This window comes from Simochromis diagramma, unplaced genomic scaffold (genome assembly GCF_900408965.1).
Source record: "Simochromis diagramma unplaced genomic scaffold, fSimDia1.1 OVJJ01000603.1, whole genome shotgun sequence".
NCBI lineage: Eukaryota > Metazoa > Chordata > Actinopteri > Cichliformes > Cichlidae > Simochromis > Simochromis diagramma.
The window spans coordinates 7,279,228-7,300,388 of NW_024387414.1; the positions used below are offsets into that span (position 1 = coordinate 7,279,228).

Here is a 21,161-nt window from a genome sequence, read left to right on the forward strand (position 1 = left end):
CTTTATTCTTCGAACATGTTGCACTAAATCACCACGCAGCCCTAACAGTCAGGGGCGCCTCCAGAATAGTTTCATAGGGGTCGCCATATGGGGGCCACTAAAAATAATGCGGTGGCACCACAAAACAGAATTTCCATTTTTATCATGCTGTTGTCAAATATAGGTTACTTGGAAAATATTGCAAAAAAGAGAGAAAGAAAAGAATTATATGTCTATGAAAACCAAATAAGACTTTGACATTCTTAATAATCTGTTTTAATTGCAGTCTATTACTAGTAAATGACAGCGTATATCTATCCTGTATCCTGTATTACTGCACCGCGGCTTTATCCCGTTGGAAAGGGCAGCAGGTGGCCATTTAGCGGGTAACCTTCCGCTGTAACAAGTCAGCCATCGGTTGACAATCTCACCTGTTGGCCACACGGCTGTGCTCACAGACCGCTCGCCCGTTGGCCGTGCTATTCCCATTCCCAAGCGCATGCGCTTTGCACTGACGGAGTGGAGACCATTTCCTTCCAGCAGCAGGCCTCACAAAGCTCCATACACACACACGCACACACAAACACATAAGCATACACACATATGCGGTCTCAGCACAGACAACAGCCGTCAAAGCGAAGCAGGGTTTGGAATAGTGTAATCTTAACACCGCAACACCTGGATGCTCCCCAACCGCAGGAATCATTCTAATGGGTGTTCATCGCTGAACTGCAGCAGCATATGGTCGACAGCACAGTGGTATCTTTTGGGTGAGTTGCCCACAGCGCATTGACTGTTTTGTCTTGGGTTTGTTGCTGCTGCCGCTGCAACACAGGGTTTTAGCACAGGGGTGGCTCAGGAGCTACACCACACAGGAGTGTCATTACTGGGCTTTCTGTTACGTTTTAGAGTCAGGTTTTATCTTACATTCACTAACAGAATGAAAGTGCCGTTTGTTCTAAATAGGTGCTGCTGTGAAGCGCTAACCTGAATGGGAGTGTTAGCTTGAGCTGCTAGTTAACGAGCAACGTAGCGTCACGAGATCCATTATCGGACGCAATTCAGTGTTATGCTAGGCTTGAACTGATTTTACTTACAACTCCTTACTCCCCCACCAATGCAGTCAGTAAGCTTGACAGTACAGCAGAAGACTGATAAATAAAGCATCTGTTAAAATGATCTTTGCCTTGTATGCTTGTGTTACCCAGATTTACGCGCCTGTGCTGAAAATCTCCCGAGTCACTACCTTTTTCTTTCATCTGATTCCATAGTCGGACACCTTGGTCGTGTCTTGGGTACTTGACCATTTCCTTTGACAGTCTTTGTCTGTGGAAACGCTGTGGTGCAATACCGCGTGGAAGCCCAAAAATAAAAACATGGGTCCAGCAAAAAAAAAAAAAAAGTACAGCATTGTTATACAGGCAGATGTACCGTTTTTCCAGGTTTTTTTTGTTTTTGTTTTTTTACTTGTGGTGGATCTAAAGGTAGAGGTTCAGCTAACGTGTCGTTGAAATTACAACCCTGTGCACAAATACTGCAGTCTGACCTTTTAGTGTTGTTCAGCGTGTTGCTGGGAATTAAGGGCGACAAAAGACTGGTTCTGTCCGATAATGGATCCAGTAATCTTAGCCTCGTCCGCCTTGCACTAGAACACAGGGATCGAGCTGAGGTCCAGCCCCTTTCCTGAGGAAAATCTAATTCGTATCTCTCATGTTTTAATATAAGCTTGCTAACATCCTTACTCACTTCAGCATTTGTCTTGGTTTTAGGGCAGGACCAATAAATTAACGATAACTGTTAAAAAAAAAAAAAACCCAAAAAAACACTTAGTTATGTGATACTCTTTATCCCACGGGGAAATTGTTTTTCACTTGGCATGGCTCCACCGGAAGGTGCAAGGTCAGGTTAAACTAAAATTACATAGGGATGATTTAGTGTCCGGCTCAAGGATACATTCACAGGTTAAAGGACATGAACTGCACTAGCCACAGCTGCAATATTCATATTTCAGTCCTATTGGTAGTTTATAAAATTGGCATTATGACTCGTCTTGTCCCTGCAGCTTTGGCATTATGTGCAGGTTCCATGCACAGAACTTAAATATAATTGCCTGTTTGCAATGTTGAAACGTACATACCTTTACAAGCCAAGACTTGAGTACCCAAAAGCATGGTTATAGAGTATTTGTACTTTACACAATGTTACTGTGTAGTTTAGGAGAAGACTGTCTAACTGTAATGGTTTGTAGTACAGCTAATCAGTTCTGATCTTACTCCAGGGTTGTTTTCAGGGAACAAATCTTATGATTAGTGTATTATCTCTGTGCCAGTTCTTGTTATCTAATACATTAGCATGTTGTAGTAGCTTGAAATCTCAAATATCATCAGTCCAGATCTTGTTGCCTATTTTAATAACTGATTGCCTCAGCAGGTTTGACCAGCGATTGGCTTTTTGCATTATAATCTGGATGAAAGCAAAACAGCTGTTTGATGGGAGAGATATTTGCTTTGCTCTTTTTGGATTGTAATATAAAATAGACACCTGTTTTTGCCTCTACATTTTGCACGATGGTTTAAGAGTTTACCCCAAAACTGGAATTAAAGCCAAAAACTAACAATAACTTGAAAGATTAGATTTTTCTTCCTTTGTTGTCAGAAAGTTATTTTTTTTTTTCCCCACCTGTCTTGACTCGTGCTAGTTATCATGAGCACATAGTGCTGATGAAAGCAGGATGAAGCTTCTGGTTTTCTATTAAATAAATTCTTTTACAAAGCATGAAGTGGGGGTGCACAGGCTTGGCATTCGTTATCCCCAGAGGAATCTGGTGAGCCAGACTGCAGCATGTTAGGAATCCATATGCTGTGTCTGTCAGGGCTAACCTGCTGCCCATAAGCTTGAATGTCCAACATAGTGCACTGAGGGTCCCTGGAAGTACACTTTCTTGTTTTCATCTGAAAACTCTTTACCTTAAATGTTAGAAAATGCCATATTTTGGAAAAAGCTGAGATTGTGCTTTGAGATGAGAGGTCACACAGCTCTTTATTTGAAAAATCAGACTTATGTAGTAAGGTGGCCCACACCTTACAGACGGAAACCTTTGACCACACTTAGTTCTGTCCATTCCTATTGTCTCTTTGTCAATAGCTTCATCCCCGTCACCCTGAATGACTGATGGGTAGATCAGAGTAGTCCTGATTGAGGTGCAGCTTGACAAGCAGTAAAGGTGACAATACAAGCCCACCGGCCTGGATACATGTCAGCTTTCTTCTATTTAGCAATGGGTTACGAGAAGGAAGGGGGGGGGGGGACGATGTCTGCTCGATCCCTAAATCTGCGAGAAGCTGAGCTGTGTTACTGTCTCATATTAAGCTTTGTGCCTGGCTTATGTGCTCAGCAGGGAAGTAATGGCTTCTCTGTCTTTACACTGACCATCTCATTGCACATTTGAAGCTTGTCCAAGGCCCTGCTGACCTCAACACAATGACATCGTTTAGTTGCCCCCACCCCCCCACAGGACTCTTCTCTTCAGCGCATGCTGTCTCTTTAATCGCCAACTCCAACAGCAGAGGAGGGATTTATTGTGGTGACTTTGGTGCAGAGCTCAACAGTATACTGACAAAGAGTGAAACAAATGGTTACTGTGATAAAATTCCCACTGGTTAGTATTTACTGTTTCACAGTAAATCTGTTGCTGATTACCGCCCATAGAAAACTTTCTGTAAATACTGTCAATCAAGGTTAGCAACAGTAGAGCAGAGCAGGCAGGATGTGTTTACTTAAAAGGCTTAAGGTAGTGACAGTGCTTCAGAGACTTTTATACTTTAAACACATTTTATAGTACTGCGTTGAATCCGTGTTGTAGTGGGCAATGTTGTTGTTAGTATTTAGAATTGTGTGCCTTGAATTCTCTGCTATCAGACTGACACGATTGAACAAGAGTTACTTTTAGGGAAACGGAGGAAAGAGCAAAGAATTTCAAGATCGGTTTTGTTTTTTTTCTGGGTTGTGGTCATAGTTAGATTTTTAAGAGATAGCGGGAACCTTGAAAGACGATGGAGACACTGTGAAATTGCTTGTTATCACTTTATAGGGAACGCAAGGTAAGTACCCTTTTATCTTAATGTGACTTTTATCTTGGTGGGTTTTTGTCTGGAGACTGTATCTGCTCATTTCCCATGATACCGTGCTATGTAGTAACCCAGCCAACATATTTTATTAAAGTCCAGAAGCTGACAGCTTTGTTGTGTTGTGTAGACAAGAGTAAACAAATAAAACAGTATAAGTATAACTGCTTTCACACTGGATATTATTTGCAGTTGTTCTTTCGCCTCTGTCACCCAAAAGGAGAGAGTGTCCTTCACACACATTCTACTTGAAATACTCTGATTTATAAGAGGGAGCTGCCTTGGTAGATGTTTAGGGGACAGGATGTAGCTTGGCGAAACTGTCTTGGTATGTGTATCAGTAGATTTTAGCATTTTCATCACTTTTTAGAAGCACTTGGTTAATACTAATAATTCTGATATGAAATGTTTGCACTGTTGTGTCTCTAATACTGACATCCATGAGCAACAGGATTTCACACATAGTGCAAGGCACAGTAGGCTCTCATGTCACTCTGCATGGATGAATTCATCAATTATTTCATGGCTGTGTTCATTTTAGCATCGTGGTGTAGTGTGTTAGTAGCTCAGTGTGATGTATTGTGTCTGCTGCTTTTATTGTGTATACCTCCTGAGTAATGCACTTTTATGTTAGACCTTGCAAGATGCAAAGTGGCAAGACGTGGTACACGTGATTAGAAAGAATGATAGAAACGGAAATTGGCAGCACATCTGCACTGCACCTGCACTCCTTCCCCTTTTTAGGTGCATCACACAGTATCACTGGATATAACTGTGTAGTGAACAACAGATTAATTGTCTCAGCTGGTAGGTGATCATAATTTTCATCATATAGCATAACATTATGATACAACTGTATCATAATGTTGTCTATATCAGTTATTTTAGTAATCACGTAATCTATTGATTATTCCACCGATTAATTGGATACGAAATACTTTTGTCATATTAGTAAAAGGACATACGTCTTTCAAAACGAACTGCTCATTGGTTTCCATTTTAGAAATTAGAATAGAATAGAACTTCCATTTATTGTCATTGTACATGTACAACAAAATTGTGGGTGCACATTGGAGAAGTAGTGCAAAGAAAAGACTTGGTCTGAATAGAGTCGGTGTGTGAGTGGCCTGTTTTAAAGTTTAACTGCATATGTTTGTCAAAAAAACAAAAAAACAAAACAAAACCCAAGCCATATTGGTGGTTTCCAAAAGGAATGTGCATATGTGTGCGTACATTGTTCAAGTGTGCGAGTGAATGAGTTATTTTATAAGCCTTTAAAGGAGGATATCGTGGCTGCAATGAAGAGAAGCGAGCATATCAGCATTCTGAAGTTTGCCCTGGACTTTGAAGGAGAGTTTTTGTGCTGCTGAAAACAAGATGTTATGATGGTGTAAATGTTAATTAATAATAACCTAACAACTCTCAGGTCAGAAGATCAAAGTTTTACTGGCCCATGTACATTTTTATTGGCATGTGAAAACCCCCCCATTTATTTTTATATTTTTAAATATTAATGCACTTTAATTAATATGATATTTTATATTATTTCACTTTTAATCTGAAAATGTTGCGAAAACTATGAAATAAATGTGGTCTAGTACACCCCATGCTCCCCTTTAGATTCACCCCCATTTTCTGCAGGTGTCACTTCCATGTAAAATAGGTCGGCTGCCGTCAGCCTTCACCATGCTATATAATTTAAACATGGGGTATCAGACTAAGTTAACAGTTCATCTGCAGATGTTAATTACAACTTCTGGAGGATTACTGATTTTTCTCTATGTAAAACAAACTGCGGTGGATGTTTGATGAAGGTCTCCTGCTAATTTTTCTAGTTAAGCAAAGCATTAAAGCAAAGAATTTGTGTTGAATTTTTTTATTATCGATTTATTTGATGAGTCATTATCCAACTCATTACTGTAGTTTACAGGTTCAGGTTACAGTCCAAAACCTGAAAACATAAAATTTACCATCTTATTAAAGAACTGATCACAACCTTTTAACTTTTCATCACACTGTCTTTGAATGAGCACAAAGCCAGTCTTACAAAATACTGAAACCAGAGCACAAAAACTATTAAAATTGATGTGACCAAGTAGTAACATTGGTCTCCTTATGTGAATGGTCATCTTATTTGCAGATAGACCAGCAACTGACAGAAAGGCTAATATCAGTCAACATTGCTCTGCAACATCGAGATCAGCGTTTTCTGGGTGCAGTTATATTAATAGCTGACTAAGTAACAATTCATTCAATTTAGTAACTGTAACTGATAAGCAGCGCAGGCCTTTTTTTTTTTTTCATGTGTTTCTACTAATGTCAGGCTGGCAGGTTGCTGTTTTGGCAGTCTTCAACATTTTGTAGCTTCTTCTCCAATGATTTATTTGTAAATCACACGTTCAAATAGATTCTAGCCCAGGTGTCTTGGACTGAGCTGGAGGGCTGGTCTCACCAGAACCTGCAGGAGCTGTAGAACTAACACTTGTGCCACCACACTGAGCTCTGCGAGGATGCAGAGCAAAACAAGGACAAGCTGCATGCTGCAGGCCATTAAGTTAGAGCTGGAGCAGTTTGATAACTTGCTGAAGACGTAGCTATTTATATTTTTTTGTATATTGTTTTATATTAATCTCTCTGTATGGATGTTTAGCACAGTTTCACACTCATGATTTATTCGCCCGTTTTTTCACTACTGCATCTTCTCTGACCTCCGTCCATCCCCCGTGCTGTAATAGAGGCAAAACCTCTACATCCACTTCCTCCTACTGATCATGCATCCCAGTAGAATAGTGTAATTGTGGCAGCCGTCTTGCATGCAAACTCAGCTTGGCTTTTCCATCTGGGCAGCGGCTGGACAGCTCCTTGACGACCGGGGGCCTTCTACCGCCACGCCTGCTGGCTAGCTGCACAATGCAGGCAATGAGGAGAGCTGTAGGCCTGACACATGCCTTAGTCTTTCACTACGCCCACGGGCACCGGAGATTTCCTACTGGGAACTGTTTAACAAAAGGATAATGATATAATCCGACATTTTAGCATTTTCCTGTTTGCCTGTTCACATGCTGCTACTGAACGTATGACGATACTACCAACAACCAAGAAAACAGTTTTATTTCTATTAATTTTGTCATTTTCTGTACTTTCAGTGTGTGATGAGTCACAGCTGTCCATAAATATTTTTTCTGGTTTCATATGTAAGCTTCCTGTTTGTGTGGTTGCTTTATATTTTTAAGAGGTATTGTCATCAGAAAAGAAGCCTGATAACAACCCCATGAGATATTTTCAACCATTTTTAACATGAAGTAATACCTTAGATATAGCATGCTAAAGAATCCCCCGAGTCCAAAATTAAACTGCCATTTAACCACTGGGATCATCCTTCAATACACCACCTTACCTGTCTACCAAGAGTTACCTCATGGTGAAAAGCAGCAGACACAGTGACTGGTTATTTAAATGAAAGATCAACTTGATGACATCAGGTTGTTTTGGATTTTGCAAGAGCTGATTTAAATTAATGAGGAAAAGGATATGTGTTCGCTATGGGAAACAGTTGGACACTTCCTCTTTCAGTGGAATCATGCAGAAGAGCACAAGACCAAATGATTCGCTGCTGGTGTAAAGCCCATTTCATTGAATTGGATACTAATTTGCAGCGGCGTGAGTACCAAAAGGATGATCTCTGCCTTCTGTTGTTCAGGCACCACTTCAGACAGGCAGGCACACAGCCCCTGCACTCACTAGTAGACGACATAGACGACATTCACAGCAGTGAACAGCACTTTAGGACAAATTTGGAGAAGGCCGTTAAACCTCCCATTGAAGTATTAAACGGTACACCACACATGGTAACGTTAGCTGTTTAGCTATTAGCATCACCCGATAGCGACTTTAGCTGTCTTATGTTATTAAGGTAGTGACTAATGGCTAAAGCACAACAGCACTTAAACACTTAAACACAAGAACTTAAAATGTGTATATATATTAATATATATATATATATATATACATTTGTTTATATCTGTATAGGTCTTACATGCATGTTAATGTATTTTTTAAACCACGGCAACAGACTTTTTAACATGCGCTACATGACTAAAACATTGTTTAATCATGTTATGTCAGTGGCTCCATTTGTTATAGATTAGCAACTCTATCCTTTATATTTTGACTTTCCCGATTGCTTATCCAGTTTAGGTTCCTTTTGCCAAGAAAATGAAGAAATTATATGAAAATATCTGAGTCTTGCCACCTGATTATTGCACAAAGATCATTGAGATTTTGACGTATTCAGAACAGCTGTCCCATGTAATATCTCCAGTCAAAGGTTTAGGTCAGTTAAAGGATTTTTGTTGCGATACAGTGTATTTATTTGACAGGATTTTTTTCAGTAGAGTTCCTTTTCTGTCTGGTTGTTTTCATCTATAAACCAACTAGTTGAATGGACCACGTTACACGATACAAGGAAAAACTGACAGTTTTGTCTACACGAAGTTTATTAGCCAATTGCTGGGCCATCCCATTCTGTCAGAACAGCTTCAGTGCACTTTTTCCAAGTCTCTGGAACGCTATTCTTCCAAAAGATTTGACCTTATTTGATAATGGCGGAGTTTAACACAACCTAAAGGTGTTCAGTTGGGTTGAAATGTAGTGGCTGCAAGGCGCATAGCATGTGATTCACATCATTTTCATATTCATCAAACCACTCATTCACCCTTGGTGTGCACATCCTGGAAAAGACCACTTCCACCAGGATGGAAAGTTTAATCACAGGACAATGTGATGACTCAGAACTACTGTGTATTAATTTGTAAAAAAAATCATAAAATGCTTCCCACGGGATGAGGGGGCACCAAATCTCCTCATCATATGATTCGTGGTTTAAGGCTTCTCTAGTTTGTCACCTCTCTGCTGTATACCCTGTGTGTTCGGATGCTTTGTCCTTTGGTTAAATCTCATTTGCCTGTTCAGTCTGACTTTCTACATATAACACCTGCGTCCTGGTTCACTGAAGCGCCTCATATTTGGGCCAGTGGGGGGAAATACGGAGGAAGTAGTGCAGTCACTATGAAGTTGGTGTATTCCTTTGCTTCAGTTATGGTGACATTAAACCCAGCTGGAATTATTTTGACTGTTCTAAAAAGAATACAAGATGATTCACTGATGATAATGGCAATGAATCCTGTCTTAGCAGGGAGGCTTCAGCAGTTCCTCTTTTTATGTGCCCTCCCCAACCCTCCAATGCGTTCGAGTCATCGGATACACTTCAAAGATACAGTAAACGCTTGTGCTTTAATGATGTCACACAAAGTGCTCAGATGTAAAGTGACCTGAATTAGCTCCTCTTTAATACAAGGAAGATTTTATTTGATCTATTTTGTGTGCAGTTTCCCTCAGGCTATCTTTTTAATAAAGCAACATTTTTATTCTTTCTTTTTTTGTCTTAGAAGAGATTACACTAAAAGTGCAGATGGTTATCGTTAACTGTGGCCTACATCTGAGCATGTTTCTGATACAACAGCTAATAATCTCAAGAAAATAATATTCTGTGCAGTAGGTGGCAGCTGAATAGATGTATATGTAAATGGGTTTATAATTACAGATTAGAGATGGACTGATTAAAGGCCGCCTATTGTGTTTCATAAATTAAAATCCTACCTCACAAAAATAGCTTAATAGTATAGCCCACGTGTTTTAGTCAGCACTTGAAATATTGAAAATAGAGAGAAATAGTATATTTTTGTTGCACTTAATACTCTGAATAATGGTGGCGGGTAAAATAAAAAATAATTATTTGGTCTTTAAGGAAGTTTACGTTACATTCTGTATCTGTTGCTGAGGATCGTTTATTTAGGGTACGTACACAATGTGAATCTTACATGTTCATTAGATTCAGCATTGTGTGGCTTGGATCTTGTTATAAATCAAGTCCACCATCATTTTAAGTTTCAGGCTGAAAACAAGGCTTTTCTTTTGCAAGTTTCAATTCCCAGGCTATCTTTAGTCTTGTTACACATGGTCCAATGGAACCTCGATGTTAAACGTGTATTTTTAGAAATACAATGAAGGCTGATCTAGTAGTATGCATGTTAGCAGGTGTTATTGGTTGCATAGTTTGCACTGTATAACTAGTTTCTAAATCTATCTCAGCTCTTTCCCTTTTTCTTGCATATTCTTACTAAGCTGTATGATTGATTGTCTGACACCCTGGCCCAATAAAACAGTTCCATAATAATCTATTCAAAACACCTCCAGATTATTCTTTTCTCTTATATTATAAATAAGCATTTCAATATGAAAACATTAATATTTAATAAACCATTTATCTACAAAACAAGTGAACAACCTGGGATGTCTTGAGAAAAATGTATGCTTTTTAAACTGTATGTCTTCAGTTTTCCATATTCTGTCAGTCTACGGGCATCACAAAGACATTTGTTGCATCACCATCTCAATTCAGTGCACTATAACAGAACAACAAAAGAAAGAAGGCTCTAAAACTGACAATTCAGACTCCAGGCTTGGATGAAATGAACAGTTTTTAACAAAATTGATATTTGCAACAGAATTGTATTCTACGTACCAGTACATGCAAATTAAAAATGAATAAATAAGTCTAAATTTAAAAAAGTGACGCAGGTACAATGCACTAAACAAATAAAAAAGTGACTGACTGAATATGTTAACCAGTTAAGAGCTTATCCAAATGAACCTAATTTTCATAAAATTGCGCATCTCACACTCACACAAAGGCTCATAGTCCACTCTGAGTTGTGTACATACATTTTATCACTCATTTACAGATCATCTGCTGTTACTCCTGATGTCGACAACTTTATGGGGTCAGTGTCTAAGGAAAATAAACCCATCCTTCTCAAGTTTCTGTAAAGGCAGAGTCTCCTGGGAATGTAAGAATTCAGGGTCATTTCATATCCACACACTTCTCCCAAAGTATTTATTTGCTCTTTTTGAGTTTTAATCTCATTGTCTCAAGTAATTTAGACTTTTAGATCATTTTCTGTGGTTCTTGTCCAATGTTCTTCCTGTTTTTATGTCTCAGTAGGGCAAGCAGAAGATTTTTTGTTACTGGCACAGGAGGTTCCTTCGCGCTCATTGTGAAGTTATGATACTAATAAATACTGTTTCAATTTTTTTATACCATAGTTATACCATAGTTATGCATGGATATATCAGGATTCCTGAGAAATAATTTTAACCAGTGCTTTTTAAACTGGGGTTAATTTCCTCAAACATAGAATACATTTGTTGATTTAGAAATAGAGGAAGACTGTATATGTGTTTGTTGAGTAAGGTAGTAGATTCATTGTCTTAACTGTATGCGGAACAATCTACCTTATGTGTGTAGGCACTCCCCAACGGCCCATTGTGAAAAAGTGGAAAAGTCCTGTATTTGTATTGTGTTATAGCTAAGCATTCAGCGTTGGTGCATTTTAATAGCTTGTATTATGGTGAGTTTTAACTGTGAAAATAATTCTCTTATTAGTACTTTTCGCTCGTGCAGATGTGAACACAGTAATCGCACTTTGGTAGGGACCAGAACAATCGCACTGAGACCCTTTGGAGGAGGAGTCTCGGTATGGTCCCAAATGAGCTCCAGAACGCTTTCTTTATTGTGCGAACCAATAACCAGGTGTACATTACAAGTTTGAGGTAAGGAATAAAAAGCCCCATAGCCACATAAACTTTGAATTCTCAATGCGGGAAGATACAATAAATGTGCAAAGGTCTGTACAGACTAGCAACTATCTGTGAAAAAATGAATGTAAATACTCAATATTTTCCAATAGTCATCCAGTACAGCACCTTCTTCCTGTATTTACTCTGTTACTCCCACCCAGAACAGACTTAAAACTCTCACTTGGGTTGTAGTGACGCGTTCCCTTGGATTTTTCTTTGTGTGAAAACAAACTAAACCATGAGTAAAAGCTACAAGTTTACAAATTCATCAACTGATCCGGACCAGAGTAAGCGAACTCTAGGTGTGAAAATGGCCTAAGACTGGCCCAATTTGTTAATCACGTATGTACTTGTTAATCACAAATGGAGGACGCCCTAACATTATGAACTCTGCAGGTCAACTTGCAAATCTCGGCAGAGTAAACAGTGTCTGTTTGTTTTTTGTATAACATCATTTTTTGTAATTTTCTAATTCTGTATGTTATTTTACTGACCAAGGTTTAAAACTGTATTTAAGGTCATACAGTGCATCAAACTTCACTTTAAGGCTGTGTGCCTGTCCCTGGACTGTGAGAGTGAATGGGGTTATCGGTGCATGAAGTCTGTCAAGCTTTCATAAATTTGCAGAAGAAATCCCCAAGTCCTACTCTCTGCAGGGAAGATTTGCAGTTGCTGTCTGTGCAAACATTGGCTCTGCATTAGCAGAAAGTCTCCTAATACCTCATGCCTGCCTCGCTGTCTACCTGGGTTTTCTCACCTACACCATTACTGTCACCTTAACACCCAGTGTCCAGTGGTAAAAACAAGATCTGGATGTGCTGCCTAAATGCATTTTTCCAGTTTACACATTCTCGTAGAAGCACATACACTAAAACGTTCACACTGCTGTATATTCTGAGCGAATGTGCTCACTGCGGGTTTCTCATTCTGTTTTGTTTCTGCTAGTCTTGTGTTGTTTTCCAGCCCAACAATAGACTGTTTGGCAGGTTGTGTTGCCTGGTATCTGTGTGGGGAAGCAGAGATGTTTTCTGCTTTGATTTAACAGAGGCACAGTGTGTAGGAGAGTGTCTTTTCAGTTAGGCTCTTTTTGCAGCAGATGCAAAGCAGGTGAGTAAGAGGAGTTTTTGGTGTGTGTGCGCTTGCATTTTAACGTCCTCAGCATGCTTATTAGGATTTTAAAAGGACTTAAAGTAGGACATTGTTTATATGGTGAAATGTGAGTATTTTCATTTCGGTCGTGCACACAGCCATTCTTTGGACCGTCCCTCATTTTCAGTGTTGAGCGTTTAACATACAGTCACAGCAGCATTGCACATTTATCTCATGTCAGTTCTCCTTTAAGCTAATTGGGCTACATCACTTAACCAAGCCTATGAAAAGAAACCAATGACCTAGTTAATAGTATCTCTTGGGGTGTACTATTATGGCTGAAACAGTAGTAATTCTGAACTGGTTATGCTTGCGAGATATTTTAAGTGTAGTTTATCCCTGTCAAAGCAAAAGGATAGCTACGTGTCGTCATTATTTTGATGTGTTGATTTTAGAAATTCCTGTTATAGTTTTGTTTTAGCAATTCTACAGTTGTTTATTATTAAATCTGACATGCTTTGATATTTACATGGAAGTAACAGTAATGATTACCCCAAGTAAACAAAAACAAAGAAACATCACTTTCTCTCTGTCACAGCAGTTTTCTAAAGAAAAACCTGCTAGAAGCTTCAGAGAGAACACTAATTTCACTCGTTGTCAGTGTGGTGAATATGCATGTGCACACACACACACTGTGTGCGCAAGTCTAAACAGGCAAATGTGTCCGTACCCCATAGTGTGCGCTAATGCAAGTCTGTGGTTGTGAATTAATAATTCAGAGTACTGGCATAGCAGGGTGGAGCCTTTATTATTCATGGTTGGCGATGGAACCAACAGATGACTGCATTAAGGATGAGCAGATAGAGTCCTCTGCCAAGAAACCACACTTCCATGCCTCTAGCCGCTGTCATTTACACCTACCAGTCCTCTACGCTCGTCTGACTCCTCCTCTTTTTTTTCTATGTCCTTGTTCTCCTGATCTCTGTCCTCTCCATCTGTGAGCATCTTTTTCTCTCTCATTTAGTATCATCTTCCTCTCTCTTTCTGCATCTTAATTGCGTTACAAAGATCTGTTGGCAGTTAAAGAAACATTATGTAATAGCACACGTATATTAAATTGGAAATATAATGTGGAGATCAAAAGTATAGTAGTGATTCGTCAATTAAATTTGGTAAACTATATAAATATTGTAATTGCTGAGCAGAAAGGATTTATGAATGACTGCCTTTTGTGATTGGTCTGGCCAGTCAAACGCTCGTTGACCACGACAACCTGATGAGTGTATCTCTTTTTTTCAGAAGAACGCTCTGTTTCTAGCTGTTGTTGTTTTCTCTTGAGCAGTAACATCCATTTGTAGTTACCTTATTTTCAAAGGCGGAAAATATTCCGGCTATTTCCAAATCTGGGATTACTCGTTGTGCAGGCAGTCTGTATAATCACTGTTTTGAACCATAATAGTTTCAAGTGTCATTTGCAATTTGGGTTTTGGCTTCATCTTCTCCCTGTATGCCTCTCTTCTCCCTAATTCCCTCCTTTATTGTCCACTGAATCTTTTTCTGCGTGGTCTCAGTGCCACTGCCCCTGAATGCTGCTTTTATTGAAGAGATTCTGAGCTGCTGTTGCCACTAATGCTGCTGCCATATTGTACCCGAACCCCGCTGTGGCTGCTTCTAATGAGATTCTTTGTGTCTCCATCGCCGTGCTTTGCCTCCTCGTCTCCTCTTCTGCTCTGAATAGAGGAGTTGTCGCGGTTTAGCATCAAAGGAATAGGAGAGGCAATGAAAGCAGCAGAATCAGCAGGCGGTTTCCCTGTGTATCCCCTTCCTCAGTCACTCTCCTAGGATGTTTAAACCAATAACGTATATAAATGTGCACGTTTAAGGTATAGTATATTAAGCCATGACTGCGTGTGCTTATTTGTTTATATACACTGCATTGTTTCCCACACTTGAGCTGTTTTCACAGAGTCTGGAAAATCTGGAGAATCTGGTCACATTTAGCACACAGCAGTTTGTTAGGGATGTTTTCACAGGGCTGCTCATTTCCAAAAAAGGTTTTGTCAGTATTGAGATCAGAATTATCTCAATACTGACAATTGCTAGGAGAAGAAGCAGCTACTTTTGGGTGCTCCCTTATTTATAATGGGCTGCAACAGCAGGTAGCCGCACATATTTAATCTGGCAGATTTTTACTCTGGATGCTTTCCTTGATGCAATCCTAAATGGGATTTGTGTCTCCTTTCAAAATAAAACTCGGGATCTTTCACTTTTCTGGCAAATGTGTAAACCACTACAATGTGGAGACACATTTAACATGATCTGCAATAAATACGGGTGTAAATTTTTATGTGGCCTAAAAGTGTGTCGTTGACATGAGGGCACCATGAGTGTATGTTCCGTAGCACGCATTATGATTTAGTAAAAAGGAAGCTAGTTCAGCAATGTTGAACAAGCACAATGCTTTGAAAATATGCAAGAAGACTGTTCCTTTTGTCATATTGTGCAGGCTGCTGAAGAGTTAGAAGGTTACGTTACTTAACTGCTTAGCAGGTTAACAGTAATGTTATGCTTTTATTTAAAATTTCCAGTGAAAACACTACCTAGGGTACTTTTGTGTTTACATTAGACTTCTGCTGTGGTACTGTAAATACTGCTGTGTAACATCTGTTGCAGTGTAATGCTGCTGCTGGCACCTTGTGGTAATAGAGCTACACTTTGAATTAGGTAGTCTGTCATAAGTGATGGTAGGAATTTTCCCTTTATTTTCTTTGAAGTAATAAATGTGGTAGCCTGCAAGCCGGAGTAACAATAAAGCATTCAGTATTTTTTTTTTTTTTTCCTGTGTCGTTACAACTTAACAAAAGAAAGAATATCTAGAAAAGTTCAAAGTTTTGAAGTGCATGTGCAAAATGGCTACAGACTTTAGTTGTGCAGGCAGCCTGGCCATATTAATGGCTGGGACTAATTTAAGCATTCGATTTTCAAAGAACAAACCCATCAATGATAATTTGATTAATGGACAATCGATTGGTTATTAGTTTGACTTCTGTCACTACTACCCACTGAACACGGGGCTTTATGTCTCCGTTCCCACCTGGCTCGCTGATGTAGCCCCCTTGTTAAACTGCTTCTCCAGTGAACTTTTTTTTTCACATGGACTGCAATTCCCCGTCCGTTTCTATCTCAGACCTCTCATCTCTACTTGAGGAGCTTCCAAGAACCCAAGTCATCTTTTCCTTCTGTTCACCTCTGCATTTAACATGAACACTTGCATAACATCACCACTGAGCTCTCCTTGGTCTGTCACACCTACTATCTTATTAATGGATGTAATTAAGTCTGTACAACCAGCCCCACACACACCTACTTGCACTGTACTTTTGAACCTGTATTGCGTTCACTTTGTTGACTCTTGCCGTCACAATTGCTCAGAATAAACCTTTGCAAAGAGCTCCGTGCCCCATCATTCAAAATAGGCCTAGAGTAACTTAAAGGTAAATGCTGGTGATGATAAATACTTACAGAAACTACAGTCAACATTTCAAGCATCTGTTACATTTCTTCTGTCTCTCCTTAGTCAGGTGAGCAAGCCATTTTGGTGCCTTGGCAACTCGTAGAGCATGCATTGCATAGTCTGAGATTAGACCAGACTTTATCTAGCAACTCCCCTGACTTCATTAAATGCAGTCCTAATAGAGTTGATTGTCCCTTTTTAATATATTTGGTGCTACTAACTGAACAATCATCGTTCAGCTAATTGTATGAATATGGATATTTTTTTTTTTTTAGCTAATGTATGTTCTTATGAAAACCAAAAATGCAACGCAATTAATAATGGGGCGATCCTCTAAAAGTAGTCCAAGCAGGCTCACTCCCAGCAAGTAGTCTCTTCTTTGTCTCCAGAATGTAGGAAATGATGAAAATGACTGTAGCCTGCCTCTGCCTGCATGGATATTGAGAGGATATAAATAGCTGGGCTAGTATGAGTGTGTGCTGAGACTGGAACCGCAGCACACAGAGCTCAAACAATAAGCCGTCACCACTACCCTTCCTCCCCTCTGCTTTCTCCAGTCCAGCAGCCTCCCAGAACTCAAAGGGGGAGGTGGAGAGGAGTAGGAGGAGGGGGGTATTCTCTCTCCCTCTTCCTTTCTTTCTTTCACTTCCTGTCTCTCTGCTTTTGTAATTTGTCATCAGCGGCAAGCTCAACCCTGTCACTTGTTACGTCAGAGAAGCAGACTGGACGGCTGCCTCCTGTCTTCCCACCTGTCTGTCAGTCAGTTGGCCTGTCTGACTGTAGAGTGAGAGGGTTCTGTGTCACGCTGCTCTATTTTTTTTATTGAGTCAGATAAAAATAGGGGTCGACGGATTAGATACACGCATGACTCCTTTAATCTTCTGCAAAGAAAGGATGGAGTTTTTTTTGTTTGTTTTGTCTTTTCTTCCTCAGTTCAGATTTTGACTAGTATTTACTGTAATAATTTCTTTTAGGTTTATGCAGGTTTTCTGGTAAAATCACAACTTGCTTATGTTTAAAATTTAATTTGAAATCTTAAAATAATTTAAGCTGCAGCTGCTAAGTTCATTTTATAATTATCCATGTATTGGGCACTATTTTTAAACTGGATAAATGTTTCTGAGACCACAAAATCGCCTCAGCCTACATCACTGCAACCGTCCGTCTGTCTCTGTTGATGCTAAATCAGAAAGTCAAAATAGGAACAAGAATTTCTGTGGGACAGTTACAGCAGCACCTCGGCTAAAAAAAAAGAAAAGGTGGTGGCGATGGCTAGAAATGTTTCATGTGGCAGATGGCAGAGGGAGCCACACAGTCATAATGACTGAGTAAGCCACAGTTTCTCTGAACTTCCTTCCCTCTCTCCTGCCGCTCTGTTCTTCTTGAGATTTCAGGGTTCTCTGCAAACACTCGGAGAGAACATGGCTTTCTCTTCTGACTTCAACCTGGTATAATCCGAGAACTGTCTTTCAAGACCAAAAAAGGAATAAGTGGAGATAAAACCCTACATGTATCGATCCAAATGTATACACCACGGAGCCCTGCTTCAAAAGCTGTCGCAGATTTATTACTCTCTGTGAAGATTAAAAAATAAAGGTAGTTTTTGGAGCATGTGTAGTTCCAGGGACTTCTTCATTGTTAGCCAGCTGCACTGAAAGGTTAGCCAAAGTGCTGAGGGTGTTTAAGTCAAGTGATCGACAACTTCAGTTGACGCTGCCCACTCTGTCCGATTTTGGTTTTGTTGTTTGTTTGATTTTTTTTATTTATTTCTCCCCCTCTCGTTTTGACTGGTGTGCAGACTGGATGGTGCAATCAGCTGGCAGAACAGGTGTCCAGAAAATGTGACCAGCGCTGTTTTATGCAATATTAAGGTGTGATTACGCCACAACCTCAAATAAGTTTCTTACCAAAGCATAACCAAGATTCCTACCATCCACCAGCATCTCAGCAATAAAAAAATTACTTTAGTCTTCTTCCATTGCATTTAATTTTGATTTAAACAATCTAGATGGTGTGAATTAGGATTAATACATGTAGTATAAAGGAACAAATCAGGCAGATGTTTTTAAAGCTTATATCATGGAATCAGTTTATTTTCTGTAGCTCTTTTCCACCATTAACTTAAAAGCTTTAATAGCTCTGTAGAGCGTTGAGAAGGAAGACGAAGCAATTCTAAGCTGTGTTTACACTTTGCAACAAGCTACGCAACTGTTAAAACATACTCCTGAGGTGTGTGTGTGTTTGGATGAAAAAACGTTTACAAGAAAGTCATTTCCTCCTTTGGGTTTTATGCAAACTTAAACATATGTTGTATATTTCAGTGAATTCATGCCTTCAACTTTTCCTCCGTTTTGCCTTGTGGACCGCTGCTGCTGCTTTCTGGTGTTGGCATGTGTCAACTAGGAGCAGGTTACACCTTGGAGAGATCGCCTGTCTCTTTTTAATTTTAGATTTTAACCAGTTTAACATGTAGTTTCATATAATGGTGATGAGTGACATGACACTTCCTGTGAAGAATTATCCAAATTAACTGTCCCTAATAGGTTCCCAGATGTGTTTTAACGTGCTTGATGAGTTGGAGAATTGTTTTGTAAGAAACTGTTTGGCTGCTTCAGCCTATAAGTCGATCAGATCAAAGTACTTTATCATCAGTGTATATTGATATGGTATATTTTCAAATGTTTTTCTCTGTGAAAAATGCCATATGCTTGTCTTTGAGAGCTAACATGTTGAATGACCCACTAGCCACTACTTTTAGTCCACCTGAAAATCAGCTGAATTCACCCTCAGTTAAGCTTTTCGGTCTTTTTGAACACTGTGGTTTGATTTTAGAATTGTGGAGAAATTATGTTGTATGGTGATTTTTTTTTTTGCCTCGCCCTTGCTCTGAACAGTCAGAGTCATGGGATCAGTGAAGCATGTGGAGCCCCGGTAGTTGCTGCTTGCTGTGCTGGACGACAGCTCATCCAGATGAAGGGCATGTGGACACTGAAGCCTATTAAATGTCTGGGGAAGCTGCTTGCATCTCTAGGCACATCATCTCTCTGCATTTCCACTAATTGGTGCCTACTTCCTGCTTCCTTGTGGGGGGTCTCTTGGCACATTGAATACACACACATCAGTGTAGTTGCAGATGCAGATACGAAGACAAATGCACACCACAAAGCCTGCCTGCTGCTATTTCTTCTTATGTCCATTTTAATCCCTCACCCTGTTTCTTTCAGTACAGCTTTGCACCAGTGTGCTGTTGATTTTGAAAATCAAAAGCTTATTAAAAAAAAACCCTGTACTTGTTTTTTTTCAGACACTTGTCCTCTGATGGGATGACTCTGTTGCCAAATATTTCTGTTTAACTGTCATCCCGTTGGACTTGCTGTATGCTGTGATCTAATAACGACATTGTTTGGTTAGTTACTGCCCCTTCTTTTTATTCTTGTTTTTCTTTCTAAAAATTGGCTTTTAACATTTTCTGTGGGGTTGTATTTTTGGAACTCAATTCGAGTGCAAAGCTCACAGTTTGAACAGCCAGGCGGTCAGGAAGTGATGGATTAACTGTTCACTCTACAAAAGCTGTCTTTTTTTTAGTTTAAGCTTATACTGTATATTTGCATACCCAGTAGGTCACATTTCCATATTTCCCTGCCTTTTTTTTTTTTTTTTTTTTTACACAATACAAATACAATACAAACTTTGTATTGAGTCTGAGTTGAGGTTCGATAGTCACAGCTGCACTACACTTACTGCCATAATTGTAATAACTCCATGTGCTAGAGATAAGACATTACTGTTGATACGTCATTGTTTAAAAATATACAGTCGGTTTATCATCAACTCACTTTTAATTTTACAGTAAAACATGTAGTCTAATTTAGTTCAGCATTATATGTTTTTGGTTGTAAAGGGAAGCGTAACAGGGTTTTGGGGTAGTGTGTAAGGGCCTGCCTTTGATTGTCTTCTTAATTTGTTGATCATACACATCTGTGCACAACTAGAAATAATTTTGAACCTGCAACCCAAGTTGGCATATAACGCTGTGGCTTTTCTTCAAAACAGCCAGAGAACCCAAAATAGTCTGACGCATGAGCAGGCCACAACTCTGTTCCACGCCACAAACCACCAGACTGCTAATTTTGTAGTTCAACCCTGTTTGTTGGTTTAGCAGTAGCTTACTAGTTATTAATGTTATTACAAGTTGGCTGGTTACAGCAGGCCAAAACGGCACTCATGGCACTGGGACATGTCCAAATGCTCCAGGTGGGCAAATGCCACCGTGTCCTGACTTTGACAAGAATGAACAATGCCTAATGTATGTTCACATTTGCAGTGTTTATTTACTACTACTGCTTCAGTGAATAATTCAAATTCACACAGTATTAGCTGCTGCAGTTACACGTTGCAGTTTGCATGTAGATTTGTTCAGTCTTTTTTTACGGAAACCAAAAGACCCACAACATTTTTTTTTTTTCTGCACCAGCTCTTCCTTGTCTGCACCTCTAACTCATTTCTGTTCTGTTCTTAATTGCCCCCATAGATGAGTTTTATTAGTTAATGTCACTAGATGCTTGGTAGGTCCAAGCATGCCAGCTGCATCAGTTTGTGGGTGAACATAAACATAGATCAAAAGCACACACTCACTGACAGCAACTAGTTTTTTGGTAGTTCTATAAGCTTTTAATTTTTTGAAGTTCGAAACAAACTGACAGTGTCTGCAGTTAATTTACCCAACATATATTCATGTGAGTAAGATGGGGTCTTTC

General features: G+C 39.5%; 1 protein-coding gene across 1 annotated transcript in view; it reads left to right on the plus strand.

The window, feature by feature from the left end:
* The first annotated feature begins 421 nt into the window (after positions 1-421).
* LOC120721065 (tyrosine-protein kinase CSK) overlaps positions 422-21,161 on the plus strand; it is a 48,234-nt gene continuing 27,494 nt past the window's right edge. The window contains exon 1 of the mRNA XM_040011089.1: positions 422-749. The gene's annotated coding sequence lies outside the window, so the exon portion shown is untranslated. The remainder of the gene's footprint in view (positions 750-21,161) is intronic.